Source organism: Atheta coriaria, unplaced genomic scaffold (genome assembly GCF_025399875.1).
Source record: "Atheta coriaria isolate IRGN ID8LTWV9N9 unplaced genomic scaffold, Caltech_Dcor_3.1 hic_scaffold_6_pilon, whole genome shotgun sequence".
Classification (NCBI taxonomy): Eukaryota; Metazoa; Arthropoda; class Insecta; order Coleoptera; family Staphylinidae; genus Dalotia; species Dalotia coriaria.
The window spans coordinates 11601922-11624498 of record NW_027045448.1 but is presented as its reverse complement, the minus strand read 5'-3'; the positions used below and the strand labels follow the sequence as shown (position 1 = coordinate 11624498).

At 35.5% G+C, this 22577-nt stretch overlaps 1 protein-coding gene across 3 annotated transcripts in view; it reads right to left on the bottom strand.

Moving 5' to 3' along the window:
* SPR (Sex peptide receptor) overlaps positions 1-22577 on the bottom strand; it is a 68699-nt gene that overhangs the window by 22384 nt on the left and 23738 nt on the right. For all 3 annotated transcript variants that reach the window (XM_065305306.1, XM_065305305.1, XM_065305308.1), the window contains 2 exons: positions 13011-13052; positions 4042-4081 (listed from right to left, as the gene is read on the bottom strand). The gene's annotated coding sequence lies outside the window, so the exon portion shown is untranslated. The remainder of the gene's footprint in view (positions 1-4041; positions 4082-13010; positions 13053-22577) is intronic.

Below are 22577 nucleotides of genomic sequence, written 5' to 3'. Positions count from 1 at the left end.
CACACTGACGTAAAACAAAAAGTAAAATATTATTTCTCATTAAACCTAACAAATCACCGCAAAAAAATTGTTAAGTTTATTCAAGAGCAAATATTCCTCTAGACAGCTCAATTTGAAACGTCAATATTTACCAAATGCACACGTATTTTCGCGAATTGTAGGCTTTGATGGCTTGCTACAAAGCTATCGCATTACCGCAACCAACGTGCATTTCCGAGGATCGCGTCACGTGTCATAATGATAGATCACGCATCACGCATCGTGCACCATGCATCTGTTCTTCCGCATAGTGTGAGCGCCCACTGGCTCAACTATCAATGGCTGTCGGTTAAGTAAACTAATTAAACACAAATTTCCTGCAGCTAATTAATCTCAGCCGGTGCTGGTGCCGGTGTGGGTGGCTCGGACAGACCCAGCGAATCATTGGTATATGCATGATTAAACATCGTGGAATCGGCACGAGAGGAATAGAAATAGAAATCACGCGATGCGAATTGTGAAAACGGACGAGAATGAATATTTTACTGAAGGATTAATGGCTTCGCAAATCGAAAACATTAATATTCCAGCTGCTGTTTCCTTATCATCAATTGGATACTTTGATTATCTCTACCTTCAAACACGTCAATTTCGATTTTGTAATTTGTATGGAGACTTTAATTTGTTTTCATTGAGTTAGGAATAAAACCACAAATTTAATTTTGTAAAATTAAGGCAAAATGATTTTTAAATTATTATTTAAAATTGTTTTTAGGAAAAATAAACGTTTCTCTCAATTTTCCATATAATTTATGAATGAATATTGAATTAATTATTAAACTATTATGTAACTTTCAAAATTAATTATGCACATTCAGTAAATATATTTATCCTCAGAATGAATCAATATTTCATGGACAGAAGTTATTCAAATTTTAAATATTAATTAAATATGAAATAACTGCAGTTAAATACTTGGTAAAGTAAATTATTCAAGAAACAGTCTCGACAAATAAAGTAATAAATGAGTTTCTAAACTTAATGAATTTCTTTTAAAATGCTCTGCTGCATCAACTACTAATAATTTGTATAGAAAATTTCACCAAGGAATCTCTCCTCATAAATTATTCTGAAAGCACATTTTTCTTCTTCACAATAATGTAATAATAAAAAGTACGCACTTACTCTAAATATTATGTCCCAAAGTAATAAGCTCCAATGTTGTGCATTACAAAGGATTTGAAAGTACAGCTACAATGTGATATCGGATAATGCATCACAAATTTGGTATTCACAATAGAAACTTGGCTCGTATCGCTCACTAAAACTAATTACTGAATTTAATAATAGATAGCATTGACACAATACTGTAATAGAGTATTGTTGTAATTCTCAACAATTGTAACAATATAGGCAAAGAATTGTGTGAATAAAAGTAGTATTTAAATATACATTAAAAATGTAATTAAATTAAATAAAATTGCAGTAGCATCCCATTATTTTAATTAGTACTCAAAATCTCTAATTACAATTTGAGTAATTTACGATAATTAATTATAAAATTACATTCTTGTAACTGATTTTGCACAGTTAAAATACATAAATTTTAATGTATTTTATACCTAGTGATAATGAAAAATAAAATAAATTTACAATTTATTTTTTAATAATTGTGTCCAAATCGATGTCAATCTTATCGCATCACCAAAACCCTTACAAATGATAAGATCCAACACGATAACAAAGTAAATGACTTCCAGCTTCTTCGAAAATTTTCTACTAATCCGATTCCGAGGAAAACATACTGCCCCAGAAGCAAACGAGAGCAGAAGACACAAAGAGGAAATAATTGACGGCCGTTCGCTGACGTTATCGTCAGCAGAATTGACGTTATCAGAGAAACGAAGAAATAATGCGTGCGAACGGGTCAAAAATGTGCGAAGTGCTGTGTTTTACTGCGTGCTGCGACGATATAACATTTTCTTGGAAGACAAACGAGTTTTCTTTCGATGTCGGATAATCATTTTAGTATCCTTTCGAAATCACATATAAAGATTAACTTTACAAAGCTAAAAATAAAGAAATATCATTAAAGAAATTACCGAAAAACTTTTTTTGTAAAAGAAAAAGTCGGATATTCATTCACAAGCTTTTCGCTTAGTTTGTGGTACAAAGTTATATGCTCGGATCAAGTTTTATGCCTTCGATACTATTAGAAAAATCATCGCCGCAAATTTACGAGCAACGCCAACGATGAAAAGGTGGAGGCGCCGGGCGGCACGAGATGTGCGTACACTCCGGACGAGAATCACCTTTTAGGGACACGCTACGTTATAAAGATATAGCGATATATAACCGAGGCCTCTTTTCAGCCCCGCCGGCCACTATAAATCAGTACGTGATTATGACATTTCGGGCGCGGTTATTTTGTCGGTAGGTAACGGCGGTAACTAAAAATATCTCCGGGTGCTTCAGCTTGGGGCGCTTTTGTGTGCGATGTACCCGCCGGGGAAACTTTTGTATTCAGCGCATGCATAAACTCTCCATAACGATTACTTGCCCGGACCCTGTTTTAAATGCGGGGTAAGTGCGCGCCCTGCGTTTATTATACATACCTATATAAATAAGCTGTTAAACGAAAAAAGCCTACAAAAGCGAGTGCGACCCTAAAAAAATATACGAGCAAAGTGAAGCAATTAAAATCAAGTTTTTATTTCGCACAAATCCGAAATATATACTAAAAAAGCAATTTCTTGTCCAAAAATAACAAAAATCATTATTTTTGCTCTCTTGAAATAACGCTTTGAGTGATACTAAAATATCATGAGCTTTCAGCGTTAACACAAAAACAAAATAAAAACGGTTTGTGATTCCGTGATGCAAATGTTAAAGTTAACCTAGCTTTAAAGCATTGTGGGTTGCCTACCACTGAATTTGAAAGTCTTAAGATTGAGAATATTCGCCGATAAATATTATTTGTTATCATTCTATCATCACAGACTTGACCCATGCTTGTGGCTGGACGATTTAGCTTAAATATTGGTTTAGGCAAGACACAGAACCCTTTCGAAATCGAATGTAAATGCCATCAAGGGTTATTGATAGCGTAGCAATAAGGAACACAACGGTCAACATAACAGTCAACAATAATCGATACTAATCGTGAAAATACGAGCGATTATCCTCGCGATCCCAGTGTGTATTCTCCGGAGCAAGCTTGGCGGAGTCGTTTTATTCGGAATTTATTGATTCCTGCCGCTGCGTTTCGCTATTTCCAAGTTCATAATAGAAGAGGTAGTAACAATAAGTAATTGTTATCGGGGCCTAAGTGGAGAATAAATTAGTACTGATGGATTTAGTTTATTGGGTCGGGAGCAATTTGTCTTCATTATGCTTAGATTTATTGTCGGTAGTTAATAATACCCAAATATAAAAGCGGGATTATTTACCGTTGACAAGTGTTTTTGTTCGATTTATTATTACTCTCGTGATTTGCAGACAATATCATTATATTTAATTTAGATAGATGTCATTTGTCTCTTTCAGATATTCAGAAATTTTGCTTGTTTGAAAACAAAATGAAAGCTGATTTGACGTCAAACGCAAAATTTGTATCAGATTAATTTAAGCAGTAGCGTAAGTTGGCTTCATACCGTATTCAAATGTGGGAAATAAGGCAAAAAATCCTCATTAATTACTCCCAGTTTAATGATATTAAATTCCCCGCAGAACGCATAAACTCCCACCGCTGTTAAAGCCGAACAATAGTGCAGTCGCGCTATACCGAAATGTTTCCGCCTTTTGTTCGCGGTAAACAAGAGAAACTGAATATTAAAAAGACCACACGCGCACGAGTGCCGGATATAATCCAGGAAATTAACAGGAATAATGGGCGTAATTAAAAAGGCTTATAATTAATCATGCAAACTTTTTAAACTAGGGTTATATAAGCGCAATAAAAGTTTAACAAGTTTCATAAAGAAAAAATAATGATTGACTTGAAAAAACGCATAATTTTCATGATATTCAATCATAAATATAAAAAATATAATAAAAACTTACCAGATAATCCATTAATCAAAACAGTGTGGCCATGAAAATTCTGAAACATAAAAAAAATTATTTAAAAAAACACTATTTAATGTATTTAAATAGAAAAACATTTTAATTTCTTCAAAAAATATATTTGACTGATGGCGGTGTTAAAAGTGGCGGAAACACGTGGTAAACTAACCCGATATCAACATCAGCCGCATAATATTAATTTTTATTGAAAGTAATAACATTTAATAGACGCAATTAGTGTGTAATTACCGCGCGCTGAGCAACTCGCGCGTTTCTAGAGATTGCTAGTTGGGTTTATTTCTCGGCGAAGCCAAAACCCAAGTTAAATAGCAAACTTAATATAAAAATATATAATGGTTATGTAGTTTAATAAAAAGTTTATGTATGAAATCAAATTTATGATATAAGTATTTCTATTTATATATAATACAAATATACTACCAAGATAATTTTAATCTCCTCATTCAAACCACAAACAAAATTAGTAATATTTTAATCATTCTTTTAAATTGTCAATAAATTTTGTACAAATCATGATAAAAACCTGGTTTCTGTACCAATTTATCTTTGTTTCCTACGTGATTAACGAATAAAACTGAATTAATTACCTACTCAGTCATTCCCTGCTCCTTTCAACTCAAACCCAAACAGTTAATTAAAATTCCCAATCACATCAAAATGTATTTACAGTAAATTAATATTGAAACGTGTTTATGTAATAACAAAACAAACCTAAATAGCTTAACTTGAGCCCCAAAAAGCCGGTTATATCCACCAATAGCACCGAAAGCTGAACATTCATCAGAGTAATGCAGCGTGACGCGCAAGTGCGCAGCGACGCAAAACAATTAAAACAAAGCCGCCTGAGCAAACAACCGGCAGTATCATCAGCAGTATCAACAGGATATGGACGACGACGCAATATTAGTCAACTGCGTATCGATACACCTTCGATGATTTCGATGATTGTGATATCGCAACCGCACCACTATAACATCGAGAATCCACATCGGTAAGCTACAATGATAACAAACACAAACACAAACATCAACAGAAACACACCATTGCATAGACTACTGATTGCATGAATATATTATATGCAATATACAAGGATGATTTTTTTAGCTTCTGGATTGCGCGTTTATAGCAGCGGAGTTATTATTAGATAATATAAATAAATTCCGCGATATCGTTATTGAATTCGCAAGGTTTAATTATAACGCTGCAGTTGGTACGCAACGCGGAACTAATGTTCATTTAATACCAAATTGCAGTAAACATTACGTTTACATAATGATTATATTCATTTTTTAAATATTTTGCATGCAGTTATTAATATCCAGAATTAGTTGATTATATTTACATTGTAGAGCAATAAAGTGAAAGCAGAAAATTAATTTTATATAAAAATTGAGTTTTTTGTGTATACTAACATGAATATTGCATTTTTAAATTAAAAAGTATAAAAATTAAGAGTTGTTATGTACCTATAACTAATATTTTAGTAAAATTTTCAAGTAGAAAAATTCATTTTTCAGACAGAAATTTCAAAAAAACATTGTTTTCACTAATAAATTAAAATCTATTGATAGCGTTTTATAAATCATGTCATCACTCTCCTATTCATATTTTCTGATTTCACCTTGATGTAAAAATACACGATTTAAAAATAATCCAATCTTATAAGTATGTTTACACATACTTCTCGCTTTTCTTTTTTAAATTTAATTTAGTGCCGATAGATAAGTGTGAATTGTTCACGCGCAGCAAAGGCATGCTGAAAAGGACAAGAGAGTTACGAGAAACCATACTAACGCGTTGATTTATATATCAATCAGTCTGGCGCTCGCCTCGAGGCGTTCGGCGCGCGGCGCGATCGCAATTAGCACCGTCGACGCCCACGTCTTTCGTACAAGTGCGCAAAGGAGGCGTCAATGAAATCTGTTCGCCGGCAATCGCCGGTCCGGCGGCGGGGCGCTAAGTGATTCCGCTAATTAAATACATTAGTTTTACACGTTTGCAAACATTGGGCGCGCGAGGCGTGCCGATGGTGCACTTCGACACGGGCGCTAATAAGCGTTGCGCAAATAAACTGTCCGGAAGAAGATGATTTATGTTGATGATATATTGATTTAACGCCTTCCGGTGCACTAGTTTAATATTTTATCACATTCTTACACATATAAATCGTTGATATGATTAGTTTGTCAAAAAATCAAGTTTTTCAATATTTTACGCTCGAAAACAAGCAAAAATTTAATTTATTTTTTCTTAAAATGTTAGAATATTCATACAAACGACACTTTCATCCAAGTTTTATGACTTTGAATAATATAAACTTAATATTGAAAATCTTTGTCTTTTTTCCAAGTAAAAGTTGTTTGAAGGTAGATACTTGTTGAAGAAAAGTCGAGAGCGAAGAAAATTCAATAAACTCGATATTTGCGCACAAGCCCAACACGTCGCCGCCGAACGGAAGACATAACGACACGTACGTCGCGTGCGAGCCGGAAAAAACTCGGAAAACTCAAGAACGACATGCACGTCGCACACTTCCCAAATGTGTGTCCGCCCAATGTCGCGTCGTGCACAAAACACGTCGAATGTAACGTGTGCGAAGCATGTAATGTAACTAACTCTTAACTCTAACATTTCCCTCGCTCTGAAGGATAACGCTTCAAAGAAACCCGCTCGCAAGTTTACTCGAAAATGGTGGCAAACGCGCCGAAATGAACCGTGCACATTGTGAAAACGTTAAACTCTTAAATACACGTCCGTACTGTTCCGTTTCTTTCAGAAATCTCGCTTTCACATCTTTATATTTAGGTTTATCGGTGGAATGGAAAATGTACCACGCAGATTAAGCTGTATGGCAGGAAGAAAATGAAGAAAAAAAACATGTCATGCTGTCAAAGGTATCAAACGGATACCACGGCTTTGATTTGCATGTTTTTTTCTCGCTTTTGCAAAAAATGGCTAGCTAAAAATAAAACCGATCAGTGATATGAACAATTTTCTTTTGATTTTTTTTTGTTTTATTCAAAAATGATCAAAATTATGTTTTTTCAAATGTATTCAAACCGAATAAAAAATAAAAATAAAAATTTTGCTTTGATAATTTGAAAAATTGTTGCGATACATAGCAATTTTGAAAAAGCACACGATGATAAATTAGATTTTTCAATGGATCGCATTTATCTGTCGAAATCCACGAGAAGCATAGTGCAGTTTATCCGCGTCGCGCGTTGCGATTTTTCCGGTGCTTGTCAAATCGTAAATCGTAAAATTGTCAAATGTTTCTCATCGCATTCTTGTAGCGTACGAGGCATTACAATGCTGTACAATGCTTTCCAGTCTAGTAGGAAATGCATCCGATGCATTCAATAAAAATCAACTCAAATGTCTCTAGAAACATCCAAAGAATTCCAGTACAAGTAAAAACTATAACAAAATAAAACAAAAATGTCATACAAATGCTGTGAAATATTTCAGTTGTTTATCAACCAAGACATTAATGCTACATTGTTAATATTAATGTGAAAACAACAAAAGTAAACATTTTTTTGTAAAAATAATTTGAAAATTTGTGTAGCTCGAACTTTATACAAAAAAGTAAGTAAACACATAAAAATCAATATCGATGAATATTTGATTTTCATATTCCTCTTTTAGGGTATTTTACCCCATATTTGTTTACTCAATCAACCAAATATTGTTTGTCTTTGATGTGTGGTCTACAAAATACACTAAACATTTTTTCCCGTCCACAAATCAAATATAAATCGACGGAAATTTATTTCCAACAAATTTTAATTTCATCCCTGCACCGTAAAAGATGTAATACCGCATAAATAACATATTTTCTAAAATTACACCAGCGGAAGCTTTACTTGATCATTTTCCCTTGGCGCTGTAAATACGTCGAACGCAATTAAAAACGAGACTTGTTTTTAATTTTGCACGCCAAAGTCTCTTCCACCCTTTGGAGCGTTGTACACGCCGTCAATACAATGCGTCACAGATGTTGCTGTTGCTGTATATTTTTTATTTCAACCAATTTCATAGCGTGCGCAGCATAACCGGGTGAAAAACTGCGAGAAAATCGAAAAGTCCAGTTAACGAACGGTTATTCAATGTGACGTTTAATCAGTGCACATGGAGTATACAGAGGCTCTCTCCTATGGTGCACGAGGCAAGATATAACACTGCACGTGGTTGGTTGGTTGGTTATCGCAATAACGCTAACGAAATAAAAACACCAACTTACAAGAATCAGCGGAAAACTCGCAGCGGGAGTGCAGAAACACGAGTTTTCAAGGAATTAAATGTAATTTTCTCAGATTTGACCCTGGCATATAATGTAATTTTGTACAATTCGCTTCGACGGCCGAAGACCGTAGACTCGCAATTCGATGAATGGTTACATCGGTTTCATTTGGGAATTGCGCGCGCGCTCCCAAGGCAACGGAAACCGCAGCAAACTAAGAAAATAACGCACACACTCATGCACGTCACGTACGCGCAAGTCAATCAAGGATAGAAATTGAAAGAGTGCAAAAATGTGGAGAAAAACAACAAGTGCAAAGAAAGAAAATGTATTACCCTTGCAAAAAAATGATTTTAATCAACAAATTGCATTAATAAATTCAAAACAAAACGAAATACAAAAATTAAATCAAATGATATGCATGATATGCAATTATAGTTTAGCAGCATGATGTAAAATTCAATCGGGTAAAAAGTTTCAACTGGTTGACGAGTCCAAAGTTGAAAGTTTTTGCTCACAGCAGCTTTTTACCCGAATCAGAAATGACAAACTTTTCGAAATTAAATTGGACCTGGGACAAAGCGCATAATCCAATTTGGGAATTGAAAGCTTTTCAGTTTCATAGCATATATTATGCATAAATAAAATATGTACCGGTATATTTCCCAATTACTTAATTAATTTGCGTTTGTTGAAACGTGTTTTAACCTTCAAATAATTTCGGCCGCGTCGTTAGGAAAACTTTTAGAAGCTTAGCTTCGATGCGCACGCAGTGGAGAAGGCGGTGAGAGGAAGTGCTGATTATGATAAGCGTTAATGACGCGTGCAGACATTTCATGATTAAATGCTTCCGGGCGCCACTTCGTGCAGATTGCAATTAATGCAAAACCGATTTCTGGCTTATAAACTATGATGAGATATCGATATGCCTAATATTTTAGTAAAAAAAAGTTATGAATTATTCGAAAATTAACGTTTAATTTGTGCACGATTGCTATTCATATGATTGTTTACAGCAAATAGTAATTAACTTGATTATTATTTACGAGCGCGCGTTCGGCAAGTCGGTCATTTGTTAAATTATAATTAGTGCGTAATTAGCGGTGTTTATGTTTGGTTCTGTAGGCGTAATGGTGTGTAGAGAACCAGCCGGAAGCGTAAAGCAATTAATCATCGACGGACGCCATTTTCGTTATTTATTACAATTTGCAATCTGCAATTTGCATCCAACTGCAACTAAACATTGCCTTTTTGATTTATGTAGTTTCAGTTCTAGGTTATATCAGTAGTGCGTAGACTACGCATAGTAATCATATTTTAGAGAAAATAGGCAACCCAAAGTGGCTACTCCAAAGCAGTCTTTTTTAGGCAACGCTTTCAGTTGCTTTAATAATCACTAAAACCTTGTACACATAATTAGATCTGGTGGCAACAAAGTGACGGCATGTACGCTCTGGGCCCCCGGGAGAGTCCAGTTCTGCGAAAAACGAAGTGCCCGAAAAAACGAATCAGAAAAGTAGCGCGTAGATGCAAAAAAAAAGCGAACCACTGCGCCACCGCGCGCAAAGAGTGAACATTTATTAGGTTACACACTTTTTCAGCCTGCGTTCATCTACTCTATGTGTCACTCGCGTACAAAGGAATGAAATTTATGCCTAAAACTTATTTCTTGTCAGCGTACAGCGTAACAAACGTGATTAATTAATTCACCACATTTATCACCAACCAAATTAAAAATATTCGAAATATTTATTGCTTATATGCCGTAAAATTAAATATAAAATAAATTGTTTGCTATAAAATATGAAATGGTTTGTTTACGCTTCGGATTTTACGGTAGCTTGACTTATAGTTTGTTTGTTTGGTTTTAATTCCACTGTTTGTCGAGAAAAGAACGACAAATGTGCGTCGTTTATTCCCTGAGTGGCTGCTTGAACATTCCGTCTTCTGCCATCGAATTGCACTGACTACTGCACGGCGCTGTCAACATTTAAATGACGCCAGAGACCGACGCAACCGAGTGGAAAAGCAAAATGCTAAGCAGAACCGATGCGATGCGAAGTATAAAAAAACACACGACGACGACTAAACGACCGCCTTGCTGCTAGGCAACTGCAGTACAAAACCACGCTTCATAACATGCATTTATGCCTGCTGCGTCGCGTCCGCTTGTGCAATCGATGCCCAGCTTCGAAAAACTTGTGGCCATCCTTTCGAGATTGTACAATTTTTCTATGCCGTCGCGTCCCCGACGTCTGACATGGATCCATTTGCTCGGATTTTCACATTGTAGAAAATGTTCGAAATGTAAACAAAATCAAACATTTCGATGCGTATATAAAATATATAAAATGTTACAGATAATATTTCACGATAACTAGAATGAAAATTCTATCGCCGACGCGATCTATTTTTGGTATTCCGTTTGATTTCACATTTGAGAGACGCGCAGAAATCGGGGCTGCTAGTAGCAATTTCTGATATCGAAGAAATGCGGAACAAAAAGAAGGCGAAATTCGTGCTCGAACGCTCGGAAACGTGTAATACGATTATTTTTCGCGCGTTCTTTTCCCCCGCTGAATATTACCGCCGCAAATGGTGCGCTCGGCCGAAATTAAAGTGGAAATCAAAGTGGAATTTAAATGAATTACAAGCGGCGGGATGTTCCAATGCGTTACAATCGAATCAAACTGCGATAAAATCCCCATAACAATCGAACAAATCGCAGCGAAACCCAAAAAGAAAAAAAGGAAAATATATGCGCAGAATAATATTCCGGAAGGTAAGAAATAATTACACTTTTAATTTACAGCACCTGACGAATGGGTAATGAGATAACCTCAAAACGAGAAATAATTATCGTTGCGTTCGTTACGTGCGCTCGTCGTTAGTTAGCGCGCACGAATGTTACACTGATTTGATGTGACATTGGAAGAACCACAACACGCCCGCCGAACGCGCAAGAGGCGGCGTGTCGCAAGCGTTAAACTTTAACGATGATAATTAAATTTTAGCAAAATTCTCAACTCGACGAAATTTCCCTGTAATTACTAGCATTATTACATATAGTACTTAAGTAAGTTCGATACAAGACTATACTTCGTGTATAATTATTATATTAAATATTTCCGCGTTTAAATTGATTGAAAACACTCGTAAGAAACAAGGAAAATTGAAAAAAATACTCGTAATCCTTTAAATTCGCAGAATTTGATCTAGTTTTAAACTATTTTTCAAATTAAGTAAACGTAAGTAATTTCTAGTCAACCTTGGAAAGCATATGACGTTTTAAGCGTTGGCGAAACGTGTGTTTGCTCGAGGAATATTTTTTCTGAAAAAGACAGCGCGCAAATATTATTTTTGCAAACATCAACGTGTCCCCTCGAGTGAATTATTCACACCTGAGAGCCATTTCGCTCAATGTTGAATGAATCAGAATAAATCATGTTTCCATTTTCCAGTTTCCAGTTAATAATTTCACATTTTCATTTTGGTTCATAAAACATAATTATTATTAACAAATATATAAAAAAACTGCAAAATAGAAGTAAAATATTAAATATTTTCTTATGCAAACACTTGTTATACACGTTTTCATATTAGTTTCATTTTCATGTTCTTATTCTTCGGACCTGAGCAAACCTGGCCGTCGCATGAATAGAAATAACGAAATGGCGAAGCGAAATGAATGTATTATACGCGTCTGGCGGTGTCACCTCAAGGTTCAGGCTTTATTTTTTTCCACCAGCTCTCAATGCAACGCCGGCCCGTCCTTCGCAGGACTCACGTAGGCAGGCGTCGCGCCCGAATCGTGACATATTCAAGGTGGGAGCGCTCAAAAAAGCGCTCGGAATAAAAATGCAAAAAAAGATATCACATTCTTTTTGCCCGCATGCTTCCTGCCCATCCGCGGGGAATTCAAAGCTGCGACGCGCCAAATCTTCATACAGATTTTGAGCTCTCTTTTTGACATTTTGATATGTTGCATCAGGGTGCCAAATGTATATTTACACAAAAAATTACAACCAAAATATTTCGTCCATAATTTTCAAAATATTTTTATAAAAATTGAAAATTTCCTTAAAATTCCATTTGAAAATAAATATTTTCACGCTACAGCAATTTAATAATGTATATTTTTCAAAACGCAAGGTTTACTCAGCTGTAATTGCTAATTTGTCTCCTTAATAACTTCCCAGCGTACGTATACGGTCGTCAACTCTTTAACTGCAGTAAAAAAATATTAATAAACTCGTCACTCAGTACTGGGGCGTCTCTCGACGAGATGAGCGAGAGCTTTTAATAAACACGTTACGTGACTGTGAAATGCACTCGAAATGAAAGAGGTGCAAGAAAATGAAATAGTAGCATGCTCGTAAAGATGCAAAAATGCATGCATTAACGCGCACGTAAACAGATATAAAATTCACAACGCGCACAACCTTAATTGCCAGCTGTATTCATCAACAAATGTATTTTTCCTTAATTTATCTGACATTTCAATTTAAATTAATTAGATTTTGCAGGGCTACAAATATAATTATGGTCAATTATTAATTATATTTCCAGTGAATTATTTTTGTGCATATTTTTATTCCAATTTAGACTGTCACATTGATTTGTGAATTCAGTTAGTACTAACGTGATTATATTTCGTAATAAAATGTGATTACATTTTGAACAAAAAAAAGTATATTACCTTTAGGTCTCTTCCTTTGAAATCCTTCTCGCCTGCAAGTATCTGTAACAAACAATTTTAAAATGAATTCTTTACATGTTTGAGAACTCTTGAAAAATCATCAGCTTTCAAAATTTCAATATCAAAAGCTGTAAAACTTCTATTATTACCATTTTATTGTCACTTAAAAAAACACAAAAAAGCAAATAGCGTTAAAAGATTTAATTAATGGCGTTTCGCAACAGATTGACAATCCTTTTGTGCAAAATTTTTGAAATTGGTTCCAGGGAAAACAGAGTCGCGAATTGGGCGCACTCATGTGCATGCAATTTGTGAAACAATGCAGTTTGTGATGGCGTGCACGCCCTTTAACCTCGCCTGTACGAGTTGGTAGGTACATCGATTCAAAATTACTTCATTCAGGTGCCCGCTGCACATCTACGCATCACTTTGTGCGCGATTGTTGAATTCTATTTTGACCGCCGGAGTACGCTCGAGTGCGCACGCGTTCAATGTGGTCCAAGCGGGTGTAATTCCGCGATGGTGGTTCATTTAATTGAAGCAGCCGGTGTTCCATTGTTCGTAATTAATCAGACGACAGACAGCCGCTGTTGAAATAATGGTGAGATTATTTAAGCTGAGAAAATATTCGCAAATCTCATTGGAATCAAAAACAAAACCAACTCAAAAAAAATTAAAAATTATTCCTGATTTTATTTTTGGTTAATTTTTAATAATATTGTAAAATTTGTATAATTTCTGTTTGCCAACAAGCAGACCAATACTGAAATTGGCTTAATTACAAGATGACAGCAAGCAGCCGGTCGGAATGCGACCGCTGGCAAGTCCATTCCGGACAATACGGAATGCAAGCAATTATCCTCATAATTATGCCACCATTCCGAGAACGACCGCAGTCGCGTCATCAACACAATCCGAGCACTTTTCGGAAAGTTTACAAATATTCCGCATTCACATATACCTACTTTATTCAGAGTGTGAATGCACAAGTTAATTTCAAACGCGCAATTCTCATCTTTCATCTACATCTAGATCCTGCATTCGACGCATTCTCATCGACTTTCTGCGCGCAATTTGGATGCATTCCAACCACAATGGTGGAGGCGCCAGTGCAGCAGCAACAGCAGCGGCGTCTGGAATACTTGATTCACGATTAAGCAGATAGTAAACGCGGTATTTAATCCGCTTTACACAAGCGACAAAACGAGTAAACGTTGTGTCAGAATGTCGGAGGCAGCGCTTGTGGCGGCGGTTGCGTTTCAAGCGCAATTTTAATTTTATTACTCACTAAAAGAGACGATTTAATATTCTATTTATAACTGTTCGTGTTGAAAAGAGATTATGAAAATGTGAAAATTAATTAAATTGTAGTAACAGAGATTGTGTGACATTGTGACGCACGAAATAAAACGATGAATTATAATTCTAAGATAAGATTAAAGAGTTTTTAACCATTTATTTGTTGGGCACACAAAAGTAAACTTGAAAGTAAAGTAGTAGCTAGCGTGCGGTCGATGTAAAACTCGCCGCTCCGAAACTAATTAACCTTTTGTTTAATTAAACATTTATTACTGGATTAATACGTATAATTAATCTTTGAGGGAGCGCCTGGGAATTCTACTTTTCCGTTTACTCTATACCAACTCCTTTGCTCCCAAAAGACCCGAACTGCCCAGCGCGGTTGGATTGTTAGACTCGTTGTGTTCCTGCGATCTGAGCTGGACTTTGAGTAAGCTCTGAAAGCTCAACCTCCACGCCTCCGCTGCCTCCACAGGCTTTACTAACTCTCAAGGCTTTGAGCTTTGGAGCTCAGGTGAGATCGCAATCGAACCATAGCATTGGGAACCGCTACAAAAGTAACGCACTAGTGAGGGAAGATCAGCGACCACAAAATCCGTTTGTTTCCGGCATGCAAACGATGAAAACAACATGAAAACTCGCTTGAGTGAGAATAGATTCATTATCTAACATACGCAACAAAAGAAGATGAAAATAATAGAAAAGAGTAACTGGGAGCAACACACCACTAACACATTTACGCAGGGTGTAAATTTGCGTGCAGAAAGAACACGCAAGAGGAGGCTGGAGAGAAACTTGGAGCTCATGAATTATTCATCGTGAAGCGTGCGGTTTAAATGATGCGGACGTTAATATTTTGTTATTCCGTTTGTGTTTTTTTCTTTCTTCATCTTACTATGCTCGTTTCGTGCTAAATCGACAAAAAACGTAGTGAATTATTCAAGAAACTTAAATAAGTTCAAGGAATAATGTCTTTTAATTTATTTCTGATGGAAAATTTTGGAACTAGAGCTTAAATTTGGCTTAAATGCATTGGTGCAAAAACCTGTTGTGTCAAAACCGACGTAAATACTAACAAAAACACGTGGATCAGGCCACAGGAAGAAAAAAAAACAGAAAGTGTCAAAACGGTGAAAGCTCCATGCCCCTGAGCTACTCAGCTTAACCAAATGTTTTCCATTTTACAGAAGTTCACAAAAAACTCAAAATATATACAGTATGTTCTCAGAAATAAAAAAAAACTCTGTAAACACAATCATCTTCTTCTTCTTTACTTATTTATATTTAATCTGTATGATATTGGAAAGGAAATATTTTACTTTTCCTATTTACTTTCATTTCCTATTTTATCTGTAACCTGAGAGACTTGAAACAATGTGTATTATCAACACAAAAAACCGTAAAGTAACAAAAAATACAAAACAAACATGTACGAGGCACGTTTTTCGTTTATGCTCACGTTGGTTCAGTGTATTGGAAGACGGAAATTGATAAACAGACAATGCGCATCCACCGCGTTTACGGCGCCTTCACCACGAACAGAAAAACAACCAGTTCACAATGTGTCGTCGCCTCGTCGTGCAAATGCGATCTGGCTGGCATTTACTTCGATATTCAATCATAAATCAACCCGCCAAATATTGGGTTTTTTCCTAAATTTAAAAATTAATTAAAAATTAATTTCAATTATTTCTAAATATTTAAACAAAAATAGAGTTTGTTTTATTTTTTTCCTTTAAAAAATTTAAAATTCCTACCTAAAAAACCCAATTAATGTTTTTTTCGGATGTCTCCTAATTATTTATCACCTTTTAATCCGTGACTAATTAATTACTGCCAATTGGCAGCCAAAATACTTCAAGACCTACCTAATATTTCATTCATTAAATTTGTGCGCAAATAAAAAATACAAACAAAGAAAAACTTAATTACCGCTTAGGGCTGTAACTCAACGCGTTAATTAGTCGCCGAGCGGTATACGCCAAAAACTTTGGCAGATTTTGGGGACACATAATTCGGAGTATTTTGCGTGCGCAAGTTGGCGAGTGAAGTAAGGTCCACAGTACTCTTACAACTGGGAACTTTTTTCTGGTTTCTCGCTTGTGTCGTTTTGCCAAGTTCGCTTGCTTTTTCACCTCATTTGCGCAGTTGTTTATCGCCATTATTTTCAGATGAGCAAAACTTTTTGCCCGCCGGCAAATAAACGAGCGTAACATTTACACTCAATGGTGTGTTTTAACTTTTTTCATACAGTTTTATTTTGATGAAAATATTTCTTATAAAAGGACTAAATAAATAAAATACGAAGAAACATTTTCACTTCATTTTCATATGTCAAAGAAAAAGTTGCTTTTCACGCGTAAGAAAATATTTTTAATTAGTTTTCCTTGAAATTTTAATCATTTGTTGCATGTTTTTTAATCTTTGTTACATTTTAACCCTTTGCTCCTCATTATTTCTTCGTTTTTTAAAAGCACGTCCGCCTTTTCAGTGTCTCACGCCAGCGCGAACAATATTCTCATACTTTGTTTGCATTTTTACGTCTTGCACGTTTTATACCATGCTTTCTAGTTCTCGCCCTGACTGCTTTTTCACGCCGCAAGTATGCTCGGTACGTGAGTGTGTACCTACATCCTAGACTAGCGCGGTATTTTAGTTTATTTCTGCACGTGCTGTTGTGTCGTCGGCTGGAACGCACGCCTGCATATAAAGTAAACGAACATAAAGCAGCCCACCGTGCCACCGATGCGCCGGCCCTTAATTTCAATAGCGCCGTATTGTGAAAAGGAACGTAAAGCGCAAAAGCCCCAAAGCCCGAAAAATGCGAAAATGTCTGGGTGACGGGAAAAACTGCGCATGGACGCGTTCGTAAACAAAAGCTTTTCACAATGACAAAATGCGAACTAAAAAAAATACACTCGTTGTGATGGGCAAAAATACAAAGCTCTGTTTTCTTTTCATTTTACACCTACGGGAATCAATATAATTTATGAATACATTTTTAAAACACAAAAGATTAATATTCAGACTGTTTTTTTCGGATAAATCTTATAATGACACGATTTTTTGCACTTTCAATCCGTTAAAACTTTAACCACGTTACTGCACTTTCGAAAAGCTTTTAGTCTTCTTTCAATATCATTATAGCGAAATAGAGCTTGCAAAAAACCGGATTAGCATCACCAAAATAATGTGTTATGACAATGTAAATTAAAAAAGTAAATTTATTACCAGGAATATAAAATAAATCCTGAAACCTACAAGTGATTGGCAGTATGTAACCGAATCTACACCGGTCTGTAATAGGATTTTGAGTGCTTGACATAAAATTGTTATTCATCATTCTCTCAAGCGCATTATAAACACATAAATATAAAATTATTACTTTTACCTGTATCAACTCGAAAAGGCTATTAAACCAATCACCCACATAATGCAAATAAAAGCGTTGAAAATGGTACTAAAAATGTCATAAAATAGTTTTTGGAAAATCCATTCATCAATAAAAACCAATAAATCAATAATTTCATGAACGTTTTTCGTTATATTATATAATGATATGAATAAAATTTAATATTTTAAAAAATTTAGTAAATTTAATTTAAATTTGAATGAATTAAAAGAAAAAACTAATTTTTATAAACACCTGCAACATAATTATACATTCTTTAATAAAGCGGTGAAAGAAACTGTTTATTTCTAATTGGCTGTAAATATCAGCCGGAAATAGGCAGTAACTGCACGAAAAACAACAACAGCGCAACATTAGCCGCAACAGTAAGTTACATTTTAATTTTCTTAAAAGCCGTTTCGTCCTTCATGCCTTCTGCTTTCATTCCGACGCCTTTTGTGCAAATATTGTATTGTTTGTACCTTTTTTTCTTCCTTCTCTTAACCTTCTTCGCCTTTCCGTTTGCATTTTCTTCTGCTACGTTTTTATATAAATTGCTAGTTTTATAGCTTTTATTACTTTCTATTACTTGTAGTCTTCTATAAGTATTTGCACGCAAATTGGTAAATAAACGTTTCATAATAAAAGAAAAGCTTATTATGAAAATATAAATTATAGTAATTGCCTACATAATATTTAAATCAGTTAATTACACAACAAAAATAATAACAATCTGCAAAGTTTTAGTAATAAATCATTTTTACTGCATAAAAACTGTAAAACACTTAGCATTTTTAGCGGAAGAAGATAATAACACATTATGAAATAATTAACTTGAAACTCGTAAGTATTTTGCATTTACAAATTGCAGCAAAACCTAATTTATTCATTACGCATGAAAAATGGCTTGTTTGCGCCTTGAGAATCTAAAAGCACTCGCGCGGTAACAGTTATTAATGTAAAATAGTAGTTATTAATGTTGCGTCCAAAAACGGAAAATTACAAATTGCAAATAGTGAAAAACCACAACCACCACCACCGGCAGCGGCGGCAAGCTCGTAAGCTATACGTAAACACATTATACAACACAGCGCACCGCAGAGAGTATTAAAATGTACGAGTGGCTCATTAATCATTTTCGCTCGCGAGTGCGGGCGATTTTTAAATTAATCACTCACCCGACCACCGCGGCGCCGCGTAAGTAGTCGCGTCTCGCGCAATACATTTTAATTTAATCATTCAATTACGTTTGTCATAATTCGCAATTTTCCACCGAAAAGAAACGCGCGCCGAATTTCAAGTGGAAGTAAGCCGATGAGAAATTGCGAATTGGGAATAACACCGCGCAACTTTTAATGCATTTGAAAACACTTTGTGTGTGAGAAGAAAAGAAAGCAGTGGGAAAAAAGTTTAACGCGTAGTAAATCATCTAAAAGCAAGGAAAAAAATATTTTTCACTTCGCAAAGAAATCAAAAACAAAAAGAAAAAAAAAACTTACCAAAGAAAATTTATTTCGAACTGTAGAAATTCGTAACTTGGAAATTGTGAGAGACTCAACAATATGTTAAATGACGCAGGTTGACAATTAATATTAATTAAACCTAAAGTCCACCCGGACGTAAAGGGTATGATAAGCTGAAATCCGTGTGTTTGTAGCGATTTCAACCTGCCAGGCGCGTTTCCAAAGGCGTAATCCTTGCGCGTCTGTTTACGTCTTTCTGTTTCTATTAACATAACAATGCAAACCTGCGGTCGAAACCCAAGCAGGCCACGTGTGTACTTAGGGCACCGTTTATGCTGTGCTTTCATGCGTGCAATTGCGAGAAAGTGACACTGTTGCAATGACAAAGTAAGTACGTACAAATGTAAATTGGGTTGCCTAAGAGCAGCGCCACCTATAAACATTTCCATTGCGGGGTTGTTAAACCAACCGCATTCCGCGCAAACAACAACAGATTAAAAGTTGAATAACACCTGACACGCATTGTGACGGTAATCTCAACAAATATCCAGCGTAAATGTTAAATTTAAATGTTTACATAAAATTAAAACTAAACTTTGCTCTCAAGCAAATCTAAAATATTTACGCAGCGAGTTCGAACAAATCACTCCTGACAAGTTCGAAATTTGCTGCGAAGCAATTTACAAACAAAATAATGTCGCCAGTTCGTCCACTCACTCGGGCTTAATTATTAAATTTGCTTTTATCGGTGGTGTAGTTAGATCGCTCCATCAGCGAACCCTCTCGACCCGCTCTCACAACACTCAACTCGTTGAGCGTACACAGCGCTCAAAAGAAGCGCAAAATTTATTAACGTCTGCGCGTATTTGCAAAGTTAGTGGAATGTTGGCTAACACTTTTAGTTGCGCGCAAATTGCCAAAAACAGCATGCGGAGCGCTTCGATTCGCAGCGTAATCAAACATTTATGTTTTAATGGGCCGTGCAGTTGTTGGTGAAATGTCGCACGTCGTGTTTTTGTCGGACCCATGTTTCAACGTACCTGGCGGAAACCAGGTTAGATTCACTGTCCGGAAAGGAATTTTAGTAGAAGTTTTGTTGACATATTAAATTGTGTTGATATACAGTAAGTCTACAGTCAACCACATAAAACCAAACCAGTAGCGCCATCTATTACCACATAGATAAACTTTACATAAAATGTTGACAGTTGGCAATAGCTTTAAACATATAACCAATTAAAAAGAAAAAAAAAACTCAGTAAAATGCAAATTATTCATGAAGCATACTAATTACAAGGATACTGAATGTCATAGGTGGAATACTTCACGCGCAGCTTACGTTAATGAGCAATTAGAACGCCTCACATTACACACAGCTTTTCAAACACCTTTGCATCACCCCAACGTCGACATCCCTCCACTGGCTAGACAAATATGATTCCATAATATGATGTAATGTAATGTTGGATATTGGAGTGATGTCACATCTGACAATTCATGAATGCAACTCATGTGTGAACAATTTGCTGCGCACTCCATGAATATTATAATACCTGCTCAATGCAATAATACGACATTAAGCGCGGTTGAAATGTGTGGCAATTTAATGCGCAATGCGCAACTGTGCTCTTATCACGTATTATCCTAATTGCGTATTATAGTCGTAATATCGACTAATTTAATATGCACTGGTAATTATATTACTAAATTAAATTACTAACAATATTTTAGAGATTAAATAAATACAGTATTTGATATGGAAAGAAACTTTTTTACTTTGTTAAAAAAATTGTCCACTAAAGTATAGTTTTGTATTAAAGTCGTTATTGTAAGGAAGCAACAACTTAACGATGTGTCGTTTCGCATGCAATTCGTCGCGTCGCCCGCCAGTTTTGTATATTTAATTTCATTGCCGGCGCCTCCACCGCACGTGCCTGCTTTTTACATCTCCAATACATTTTACAACTTTGTCGCGAGCGACAATTTTAGGTGAGACGTGCTTGTGATGACTTTTAAACTTTTATCACCGCCAATGTATTTGATCTTTACAAAAATATAAGAAAACTATGTTGCGAAATGTATTTTATTTATTATATAGCTGAATAAGTTATAAATCTACTACCAAAAGGTCAAGAAAATCATTTATTTATTTCTAGTATTAAACTATCTAGGCAATAATAAAACGTGGATGACAGACGTTCAATTTTAAAGATTTAACTGCTCATAAAACCAAAAACTGTTTTCTTAATTCACTCGAGTTACAAATTCACATAATCTACTTTCTATTCGCACTGCCATTAACAGTAAAAGTACAAATCCAGCATGCGTAAAATCGCCGGTGTTCTTTCGTGCCCCGCTCGAATTAAGTGCGAATTAGTCTGCTAAGAGTCTCTCTGAGCTTTAACTACTCATTAAGCGCAAGGGGCCGGAGCGACGCGCGTCTCCATTAGACCAACAACAAATTGCAAACGTAAATACTTAATACATAAAATACACCAGACGCTTAGACGAGTGAAAGCGAGTGGGTGAATGATAAAACGGCGCATCGCATTAATTTTAAGCCTAATTTATAAATGTGCGCTTCACAGCGCTTGAATAAATAATCCCACGCGCATCATACAAAGCGCACTCTCCTTTTATTTTCTTACGCTTTTTTGATCGTGATTTATTACGCGTGGACAAAGGCGAGCAATGATTAAATACTTTTCGGTTAAAATCAATCATCGTTTATTATGTGCGCGGTTTGAAAAGATTTCTTTTTTATTTTAATGTCAAAATATAAACAGTTATCTTATATATTTTTTTGGAATATGATTAACTATTAAATATTTTTAAATATTTTATTTCGTTTTTTATATATTTATTTTTCTAGTCTACCTTTGAAATCCTTTGAGAATACCGAACGTACAAAACTAAATTAATTATAAACTCTCTCCTTGAATAAGCAATTTTCGGCAAAACGCAATTCCCAACAAACTACCTCAATTCACATCTCTATTTTTTTATCCGCTGAATTTTTCTTATTTTCTCAATAGACCACTCCAACATGTCCACTCGAAGATACACACTCGATTCGCTCAATTCAACGCCGACGCTGCAGATCGAACTCGCTTTCAAAGAAACGCACAGCCCCCAAAGAAGCAAAAAAAAACTGTTTGAATGTGCATCGCGATGAATCTCCACGGACGTCTCGAATGAAAAAAAATACACGAAACAGCGCCGGAAAACATCTCCAAACGAAAGAAAAGTAAAAGTAAAAGTACGAAAAGTTTAAGATACTTGTTTTTTAGTCTGCGAGTGAATAAAGTTGCAAGTTTGTTTTTGTACACAGATATATGATAACTTAATAGTGAATTTTTTTTTTTTTAGTTTATTGTTTCCAACTTCATTGTCGCAGACGTCCACGTCAGACAA